Source organism: Notamacropus eugenii, chromosome 5 (genome assembly GCF_028372415.1).
Source record: "Notamacropus eugenii isolate mMacEug1 chromosome 5, mMacEug1.pri_v2, whole genome shotgun sequence".
In the NCBI taxonomy this organism is placed as follows: domain Eukaryota; kingdom Metazoa; phylum Chordata; class Mammalia; order Diprotodontia; family Macropodidae; genus Notamacropus; species Notamacropus eugenii.
The window spans coordinates 414,764,231-414,775,730 of NC_092876.1; positions in this window are offsets into that span (position 1 = coordinate 414,764,231).

Sequence of the window (11,500 nt, forward strand, 5' to 3'; positions counted from 1 at the left end):
GAAGATAGGATGGTGATATGGCAAGAACAAAGGATGATGGATAGCCATCTATCCACTCTTATCCTTGTTCTGTTCTTATCCTCACGATGGCGTGAAGAAGTGAAAAGGGCCTCCTGTTCACTGTGGCAAACGTAGGGCCCGCAAGAGGAGTTGTGATCTGCCTCACTGGAGGGAGCTCCTGAATTAAGATCACAGAATCATTTGAGTATTTAAGGATATACATGTAAATAGTTTTCTGATATATGATTATAATCATTCACTTACCTCATTTTTAAAATGCCATTTCTAATAGGTCTTTTCATATTGTTTCCTTTTTATACGATCATAAAAAATTATTATGTAAACGTACTACAATTACTCAGCTTTTTCCAGTCATTGAACAGAGGTTGTTTTGAATCTTATGAATAAAACAGCTGCGAGTATTTTTGTACAGATAAGGCCCTTTTATCCTTTCATGATAGGCTTAGCATTGAATCTTGGCAGTGGAATTCTTGGGGCAAATGGCATGACCAATTTGTGATTAGAATATTGTCATGTTTTTCTTCAACAATTTTGTACCAGAAGTGGAAACAAAAGGTCAAGGAAGAGCTCAGCTTTCTCATAAGTACTCCAGCAAAGATCCTCAAAAGGGGGCCCGATCAAATAACGATCAAGAAATGCAACAAGGAACAACATTAAGGGCCTTCATCCCAGAACTGCACAAAAGCCTCCTGAGCTTTGGGAAGGGTCTTACCAGCGAAGCCAGTATGATTACAGGAAGACTGGCAGAAAGCCTAACAATGTTTTGACCACTAACATGCCAAGGGCACCTGATGCTTACTACACATGGAATGTTGGGGAGGGGGGAGGGAGGAGAAAAAAAGGAGGAAGCAGAAACCTGTGGCTCTCTGACAAGAAAGCTCCAGGGGTATTAGAAACTTGCAGCACTGACTAAGCATGTTGGGGGTGGGGGTCTTTTGACCCATGATAACCCAGAGGAAGATGAAATCTGATAGTGCTCTTAGTTTGAACAGACCAGGGGAGGTGGAAACCTAGGAAGTTGAGGTCAGAACCAGAATCCCATCTAAAAGTGCCTCACCTTGAATAAAGTCCCAAACCAGGAACTGTGACTGGAGTTAGGAGCGAACAAAAGAAAACATCCAACAATGAAGAAATAAGGGTGGAGGCATTCAAGAAGTAAATCCAGAATAGAGTGAACTCCAAAAGTGTAAGAAATTACTTTCACCAAAGGGCTCCAAAAATGGCTGGAAGAAATGAAGCAAGAAATTAAAAATGAAATAATTTTTTTTTTAAATTGTAGAGAAAAGAATTGGAAAGAGACCCTAAAACAGTTTTGCAGAAAACCTTACACAAATAGTATTTCCAAATAGGAAATACTTCCTGAAATTTAGAATGTGGCAAAAACTAAGTCCAGAAGACAGCAAGTCAAAGTCAAAAGATGGAGGGGGAAATAGAAGAAAATGTCAGGGAGCTACTATGAGAAATAGATGATCTGTTTTTAAAAATCTAGATAATTTAAAGAATCACCACATTTCTTGAAAACCATGACTAAACAACCAAAACAAAAATTATATGCAATTTCAGAATAACATTAATTTTGCTAAAACACTCACATCTTTTAGAACTTGAAGGCAAAGTGAAAGCAGGGACAGGGAATGGGAAATCTACCAGTGACGTCAAGAAAGATAATGTCATAAAATCCAAAACTTAAAAAAGAAAAAAATACTGCAAACAACTCAAAAAAAACCCCAGTGGAACCACAATTAGGATGATAAGGTCTATGGTAGCAACTACTTATGAATCTTAATAAGCATTTGGCACCTACTGTGTGCTAGGCTTGAGGGCTGGGGATAAAAATGCAAAGATTAAAACTAAAACTCTACAATCTAAAAGGAGAGAATAGTTTGGGAGGGAGAACCAGTCAATTAGAAGGATCAGGAAAAGCAGCTGCTTAGTCTCACCTCTGAAGGAAGAGGGGAGTGCTACAAAATGAAGGTGATGTGTGAATTCCAAGCATGGGGGATAGCCAATGTCGAACAAAAAATGGGAGATGAAGTGTCTATCAGCAACTGAGAAAAGGCCAGGGTTGGATAATTCACAGAGTGCAAGAGGGAGAATAGTGTAAAATGAAACTAAAAAGGTAAATTGGAGTCAGACATAAGGTATATTAGATCTGTGTGTGTGTGTGTGTGTGTGTGTGTGTGTGTGTGTGTGTGTGTGTTACGTTATATTGTACAAATAACAGTAGTGGATGTAAAATAGGGTAAATGGTATTGGAAAATTCTTAGAAAATATTGTGCCTAATAGTGTGCCAACAAAGTATTGCTTAAGTAGGATAATGTTAACAAGAATTTTAAATACCCAGAGTAGCAGAATAAGAAGTAGAAATAGAAAATTTTAAGTAACCTACTCTCAGAAAAAGAAATTGAATGTGTCATTTGTTGTTCAATGTATTTCAGTCATGTTCGACTTTTCATGACCCCATTTAGGTTTTCATTTTGTTTTGTTTTTTTGCAAAGACACTGGAGTGATTTGCACTTTCCTTCTGTTCATTTTACAGATGAGGAACTGAGGCAGACAGCTTTAAGGAAATTTAAATTTAAGTGAACTGGGCTAGCTCAGTGTTGCAAAGCTAGTGTCAGAGGCCAGATTTAAACTCAAGATGCCCCTGTACCTGCCATATCATAAATGAAGTGGGGGCAGAGTAAAGGACCAGATAGATTTATGGTGAATTCAGATATTTGAAGAATGAATAATGCCAGTGTTACATAAACTTTGTGAAACTCTATCTTAATACCTGAACCGGGGAGAGACAAAGGAGAGAAAAAAAATATAGACCAATATCTCCTAACAAATATCAACAGGAAAGCATGTAACAATATTTTAAATACAGCAGAATGTTAAACATATTACGAGAAGAAAACATAGCTAAGTTGGATTTTTGCCACAAAGCAAGGTTGGTTGAATATTCTGAAAATGATAAATGTAATAGATAATAAGTCAATATTTATTAACTACCTACTATGTGCCAGGCATTGTGCCAAGCTCTGGGGATACAAAAAGGCAAAATAAAGTCCCTGCCCTCAAGAAATCTACAATCTAAAAGAGGAGACAAGCAAAGATGTACAAACCAGCAGCCACATGCAGGATAAATAAGTGGAAATAATTTAAGAGGTAAGGCATTAGAATTATGAGAGATTAGGAAAAGCTTCCTATAGAATAAGGAACTTTAGTTAGAACTTAAAGCAAGCTAGAGAAACCAACAAGAAAAGATGAGGTGGGAGAGCATTCCAAGTATATGTGAACACCCAGAGAAATGCCCCAAACCAAGAAGTGAAATGTCTTGTTCATGGAACAGCCAGAAGATCAGTGTCATTAGACTGAAGAATATATAGCAGAGAATAAAATGTGAGAAGCCTGGAGAGGTAAAAGAAAGTTAGGTTATGAAGGACTTTGAATGCTAGAGAATTTTTGTATTTGATCCTGGGGATCATAGGAACCCCCTGGAGTTTATTGGGGATGGAGGGTGTGTATGAAATGGTTGCACTTGCACTTTGGAAAAATCATTTTAGTGACTGAATGGAGGACAGATTTGAGTGGGTTGAGAGACTTGAGGCAGGCTGACTTACCAGCATGCTATTGCCATAATTGGCATGAATTGTTGAGAACCTGCACCAGAGTGGTAGCAGTGTTAGAGGAGACAATGGTGCATATTGGAGAGATGCTACAAAGGTAAAGTTGGCAGGCCTTGACAACAAATTGGAAATGTGTGTGATGGGGGTAGTGAGAGACAATGAGAAGTCAAGAACAACCACTGGGATGTAAGTCTGAGGGAGTGGGAAAAGAGTGTTGTCCTCCACAGTAATGGGGAAAGTAGCAAGGGGCAGGGAATGTTGAGAGTGAAAGAAAATCAGTTCAGTTTGGATATGTTGAGTTAACTGACTATCCTGTTCAATACATCAGAGATTCAAGATTGGAGGTCAATACAGAAACTGGAGCAGGATAGTTAGATTTAAGAATCATCAGAATGAAATCCGTGGGAGCTAATGAGATGACCAAATGAAGTAATATGGAGGGAGCAGAGAAGAGGGCTCAGGACAGGACCCTCTGGGACACCTATTATTAATGAGCATGATCTAGATGAGGATTTGGCAAAAGAGATTGAGAAAGAAGTGTCTGATAGGTAGGAGAACCAGGAGAAGATGGTGTCCCAAAAACCTAGAAAGAAGAGGTTTGAGAATATAAGGTAGTCAACAGTCAGAGGCTGAAGAAAGGTTGAGAATGAAAATTGAGAAGGCCTTTGGATCTGGCAAATAAAAGAAGACTTAATTTCAGTAGGATGATGTTGTCAGAAGTCACATTTTAAGGGATAAAGAACAAAATGAGAGGAGAAAAAGTAGAGGCACCTATTTTAGATGACCTTTGCAAGTTTAGTCACAAAGGGAAGATGAGATATAGGATAGGTCAGGGGAGTGGAAGGATCAGTGAAGGGTTTTTTAGGATGTTAGACATAGGCATATTTGAGGGTATGGGGCACTGCAAAGAATGAACTAGTAGAAAGATATTGAAGATAATTGATAAAATGGGGAGAGAGGGGACAGTCTTTTGAAAGAAGGCACGGGATAGAATGGGAAGCCCTTGACCAAATAGAGGAGTTAGCCTTGGTAAGGAGTCCACTTGATCATACAAGATAGGAGTGAAGGAGGAGATAGTAGCAGGAAGCATATGAGTGATGGATGAGAAAGAGGGGAAGAGAGGGAGCTCAACGTGAGTGGGCTCAATTTTTTTTCTGTAGTATATGAGGCAAGATTTTCAGCTGCGAAGAGGGGAGGAAGTGTCACAAAAAGTTTGAGTAGGAAGGGAGGGTCTGGATAGTGGGACAGTAAGTGATAAAGCAGATATAAAAAGATAACCTAGCAGTAATGAGGACTCAGGTGAGGTTGTATAAGGCCATTTAATGGTAGATTCAATCAAGGGAAGCTAAGTAGAGGCATCATGTCCCAAAGTATAATAGACTCTCTCTATAGAAGGCAGAAGAAAAATATTTATTCAGATACCAGAGAGCCAAATTCTAACACCAGAAAACCAAATCCAGCATAGCAACAAAGAAATCCATCATAGTAACCAAGAAGTCTATACACATTATCAGACCTTCCCACAAATAGGCTCCCCTAAGTAAAATACTCTTCTCTCACTCAAAGCCAGCTGTCTGCTTCCTCTGTCTTTCCCAGCTCTGACTAATCTAACCAACTTCCTCTCAGCTCTGCTGTAGCGCTGTTTTTACCTGTTCCACCTTTCCTGCTCTATTTTTCTTGTTCCCACCCATTCAGCAAGCTCTTCCCACCATAGACTCCTGTGACTCGGGCTTCCATGATTTAAGCAAGTCACATGGGTCTATTAATGGGTGGAAAAGATCTTCAAATTAAGCAAAAAATACATTAACAATACAGTGGCACAGTGGATAGAGCACTGGGCTTGGAGTCAGAAAGACATGAGTTCAAATATGACCTCAGACTTTTTTTAGCTGTATGGCTAGTCATATAACTGCCTCAGTTTCCTCATCTGTAAAATGAGCCAGAGAAGGAAATGGCAAATTGCTTCAGAATCTCTACCAAGAAAATTTCAAATGGGGTCACAAAGATTCAGACAAGACTGAAAGGACTGAACAACAAACAACAAAAATTGTATTTGCAAGGGTAGCTAGGTCATACAGCGAATAGAGTGCTAGACCTGGAGTCAAAAAGACTCACTTTCCTAAGTTCAAATCTGGCCTCAGAAACTTACTAGCTTTTTGACCCTGGGCAAGTCACTTAACCCTGTTTGCCTCAATTTCCTCATCTGTTAAAATTATCTGGAGAAAGATATGGCAAACCACTCTAGTATCTCTACCAATAAAACCCCAAATGGTATCATGAAGAGTCAGACATGAACCACCATCATCACCACAACAATAACTACAAGGGCAACAAGAACCAGAAAAGTTGTATTTTTCCATCATCATTGCATGTGTGTGGGGAGCAAAGACAATGGATAGTGCAAGTCATCCAAAGCTGACGAAGCTGAGGCAGGACGTGATTGATGAAATTGTAAGGGGGTTAAGGATTCAAGAGATAAGGACAGTATAGAGTTGGCTTGGTTCATCAAGGGGTCAAGATGGGGAGAAGAGTAGCAAATTAGATACAGGGATTTTGGAATTCTTGAATGTGGTGGTGGTTCATTTGTGGTTGATGGCAAGTTCAAGGGTATGACTATCTTTGGAGAGTAGATCAAGGAAAGTGAATAGATTGAAGAACTGAGTGGTTAGGGTATTGGAGGGAGAGTCAATATGTATGTTGAAGTCCCCTAGTATGAGGGCAGGAAGCTGGTAAAAGGAAAGAAATTGTGAGCCATGCACTAAATTCATTGAGAAACGAAGGGGACAGTCCTAGAGGTCAGTAGACAATAGCTACCAGACTTTTGCTTAGGTAGTAGACATGAAAAGCATGAACCTCAAAAGAAGATAGATTACTGAGGAATGATGGTAGAAGACGAATTTGGAAGTTGCAGTGGAGAACAAGGAGTATTGCAACCTGCCAGTCTCAACAAGTAAACAGCAGAAAATGAATGAAAACTGTAAAGGGTGGCTAACCTGGGTACTCCATTGTTAGTATCCTTCACCAAGAGTTTTGATTATGATAAAGACTGTCTCCATTCTTTCAAAAGAATTTGTCAAAAAGACCTCTTAAGGAAGCAAATCACATTGTATAGTATAAGCAATGGGACTACCTTGTAACTCTAGGCACCATTAAGAGGAAACAAGAAAAATCAATTCCTGACCAACACTGGACCTCCTGCTGAGTTCTCAAGACGATCTACTTAAGAGGGCATTCTCATATCAGATTATACTGAGCAGAAGAATTTCAAAAGTCCAGTGAGTACCAAATGGACATTTTCACAAAGGAAGTTGTTTTTCTCCCATGGAAATTGTCATCCAGTCTGCCTGTGGAGTTTCAAATCAACTCTAAATTTCAATTTAGTTATCAGCTCAGGAAAGCTCCTAGAGCCAGGGGTGGGGAACCTGCAGCCTCGAGTGCACATGTGGCCCTCTAGATCCTCAAGTGTGGTCCTTTAAATCCAAACCTCACAGAACAAATCCCCTTAACAAAAGGATATGTTCTGTAAACCTCAGACTCAGTCAAAAGGCTGCACCCAAGGACCTAAAGGTCTTGAGACGTGGTCTTGAGGCCACAGGTTCCCCATCTCTGTACTATAGCAATCAAATTAATTTTTAAATACTACAATTGTTTCAAAGTCTAGTGAAAAAAGATCACAATTGACTAAGTGTTTGTTTGTGAGAGGCTTGTCTGAAGAGGGTCCCAGAATGATTCAAGGCAGTAGAAAGACTCAAAGAGAAAAGGAATCATCCAACTTTAAATGAAAAATGAGATCCTATTGGGTTTATAAATATAAAGGGCTGCTAAGTGACTAGAAAATAGCACACTGGGTTTGGAATCTGGAAAGCTCATGTTCATGAGTTCAAATCCTCCCTCAGACAATTACTAACTGTGTGTCCCTGAGCAAGTCAGTTTACACTTTCAGCCTTAAGTTTCTTCATCTGTAAAATGAGTTGGAGGAGGAAATGGAAAACAACTGCAGCAATTTTGCCATGAAAACCCCAAATGGGTTGGTCATGACTGAAATAAATGAACATGAATAGTCAATATAGAGTGACCACCATTTCTGTGCATCTCATCTCTCTTCTTTCACTACTTTTTCCAGAACTCTCAAAGGTAGAGAGGATTAGACCTAGCAGGAAGAAAACTGGAAGCAAAAGTAGTGTCATTCTGGTAATCAAAGTAAACAGGTTACTCCTGTCACACATATGAGAATAAGTACTTATATTTGTCTTATTTGTCAAAGAAGGTCAGTTAAAGTCGTAATAAATTCGGCTCTTAGCTGAAATGGAGCCTTCATCTGACCCCTCCAAAAAAATGTTTTAAGAAGAAGCTTTATGGGCTTGAATGGAGATATACCTAAAATGCACCTGATAATTGTCAAAACCCTTCATGGAGCAGAAATGATTACCTAATAATCAAGGATTCTCAGGTCTATAGACATGAAGAGTTGGCTGGTAAATAGAGCACTCAACTTGGAATCAGGAAAACTCATTACCATGATTTCAAATATAACTTCAGGAATATACTAGCTGTGTGACCCTGGGCACATCCCTGAACCCCCTTTGCCTCAGTTTCCTCATCTGTAAAATGAATTCTAGAAGGAAATGACAAACCACTCCAGTACCATTGCCATGAAAACTCCAAATGGATCACAAAGAGTTGGTCATGACTGAAAGGAATGAACAACAATAGACATGAGGTACATGGCCATTCCTGTACATCTTATCTCTCTTGTTTCACCAATCTTTCCAGAACTCTCAAAGATAAAAGGATTACATCTAGCAGAAAGAGAGTTGGAGGCAACATGTCATGTCATGCCAGTACTCAGTGTAAACAGGCTGCTTCTGTCACTTATAAATATGAAAATGAGTACTTGCATCCATCTTTATTGGTCAAGGAAGGCCAATGGGGAAACTGTCAGTAAAAACAATAAATAGCAATAATAATAATATAATTCAATATCAATAAAAATCAATAAATTCAGCTCTCGGCTGAAATGGAGACCTCCTCTGACCCCTCCTCCTCTCAAAGAAATGTTCTAAGTCTTACCTGAAACAATGGAGATATACCTCAAATGCACAAGATCAAACACTCCCACCTGAGAATTGTCATAACTCTTGTTGGAGCAAAAACAATGATCTAAGAATCAATGATTCTTGGGTCTATAGACATGAAGGCAAGCTAGCTAACTGGTAAATAGCACTTGGTTTGGAATCAGGAAAACTCCTCTTCATTGACTTTAAATCTGATCCCAGATAATTACTAGCTATTTAACCCTAGGCAAGTCCCTGAACCCTTTTTCTCTCAGTTTCCTCATCTGTGAAGGAAATGGCAAAGCACTTCAGTACCATTGGTAGGAGAACTCCAAATGGGTCACAAAAAGTTGGTCATGGCTGAAACAGATGAACAACAACAATTTAGCATGAAGTATGTTAAGTGTGGCTGAACCATGAAAACATAGCCCTAAAAATTCCTCAGTCATCCTATTTCCAAAAAAAAAAATCCCTGTAATTTCACAGGAACCCACCCACTCAATTTGTTCCCCCTTACTTTGTCCCATGTTTTGTAGCCATTGATAAAAAATCTAGTTCATCAAGGAAGTGGAAGACTGGAAAAGCAAAAGGGAAAAGAAATGGAAAAGTGGACAGTAAAGACTAGAATGTCTCTTACAAGTAACATTCACATATCAAGCTTTCTATAATATTTAAGTGCACAAACATTTATTAAGGCAATGGGAATATAAAGAAAGGCAAAAACAATCCCTGTCCTCAAGGAACTCATAGTCTAATGTTTCCTTGGCAATAAAGCCTCGGTTTTCTTGACATTAAAATGAGCATAATAGTAGCATCTTACCTTGCAAGGTTACGGTGAAGGTCAAATGAAAAATATAGGTGAAGCACCTGACATACAGTAAACATTTTTAGAAAGCCAAACAGAGAATGTTCTATTTGATACTGGAGGGAATAGGGAGCCACTGGAGTTTATTGAATTTGACATCCAAGTGGAGGATAGACTGAGTATTAGAGAAGCTGGAGGCAAGGAAACAAACCAGCAAGCAAGTACAGTAGTCCAGGCGATGAGGACCTGTGCCCAAGTGATGGCACTTGCAGAGGAGAGAAAAGGGTGTAAATGAAAGATGTTGTAAAAGTAAATCTAGTAGGACTTGACAACAGATTTGATATGAAGGGAGAAAGAGAGTGGGAAGTTAAGGATAACTCCTCAGTTTTGAGCCAGGTTGAGTTGGAAGATGGTGGAATCCTTTAGTCCTAAGAAGTTCAATTTCTGAGGAAATGACAGAATATACCCTTTGATTTCCTTTGAATCCAAAAAGAGAATATTATGAGTCAGTAGCAGGCTGGGGGTCCAGAAGGGTGGGGGGCGAGTACCATGACTACCTCATACTCCATTGACTTGTTATGTGTGTCTAGATAAGGCAAAACTCTGTTACTGATGGAGTTGTGTCTTTATTGCAAGTGAGGTTACAGGAGTAAAATGGGAAAATAAAATATATCTGCCACTATATATGGCTATTGTTTCATCTTTGTGATATCTGTCATGTACAGAGGAAGCTCCCTTATACCTTCAGAATTAAATACAAAATTCTGTCTTACTTTTAAAGCTCTTCATAACCTGGCCCCTTCCTACTTTTCTAGTTTTCTTATACCTTAAATCCTCCCTCATATTCTTTGTTCCAGTGTCACCAGCCTCTTCACTTTTCCTTAAATAAGACACACCATCTCCTGACTCCAGATGTTTTTACTGGCAGTTTCCCCATACCTGGAGTTTTATATATCCTCATCTCTGCCTCCTGGATTCCCTGACTCCTTCAAATTTCAGTTTGGAAAGGTAGGAAAGGATCAAGTTATGAAGGGTTTTAAAAGCCAGAGAGATGGCTAGTTGGCACAGTGGCTAGAGTGGTGGGCTTGGAGTCAGGAAGACATGAATTCAAAGGCAGCCTCAGATACTTATTAATTTATGACCTTGAGCAGGTCACTTGACAAGATATTTTCCTTAATTTTAGTGTATTCTGTTTGAGATTATCTCTAATTTATCTTTGTATATGTCTTGTTTGTGGCAGCTAGGTGGCACAGTGGATAGTGTCTGGCCTGAAGTCAGGAAGACTTATCTTCATGAGTTCAAATCTAGCCTCAAATACCAGCTGTGTGACCCTGGGCAAGTCATTTAACCCTGTTTGCCTCAGTTCCATAATTGTAAAATGAACTGGAGAAGAAATGGCAAACACCACCAGTATTTTTGCTAAGAAAACCCCAAATGGGGCCACAAAGAGTCAGATATAACTGAACAGTAGCAACAAATATCTTGTTTGTACATTGTTCTTTGCATATTACCTCCCCCCATTAGACTGAGCTACTTGAAAGAAGGGACTGTTTTTTGCCTTTCTTAGCACAATGCCTGACACATAGTAGGTGCTTAATAAATACTCGACTTGGTTGACTTGGTGAAAGAGTTGGCAAGTAGGAAAGACTAAAGAAGGAAGAAAAGATGTGTTTGCAGCAACCAGAGGAAAGGACTCTGCAAAGAGGTGGCATTTAGATGAAAAAGGTGAAAACCTTGCCTGAGAAACTGATGAACTAGCTGACAATGGTATGTAACTAGAAATGCCTTAAGGAGGAGTTAGAGTAGTTGGAGACAGAATAAGAACGCTACCTTCAACTTTTAAAAAATGGGAAGCACTGGGTCAAGATCATACTCTTGGTCTATCTAAAAGGAAGATGAGACCACCTATCTCCCACAGCCTTGCCCCAACAAAAAACTAAAATTTACACCAGGGCAAATAATGACGAGGCAGCTAGGTGGCCCAGTGAATAGAGTGCCAGGCCCCG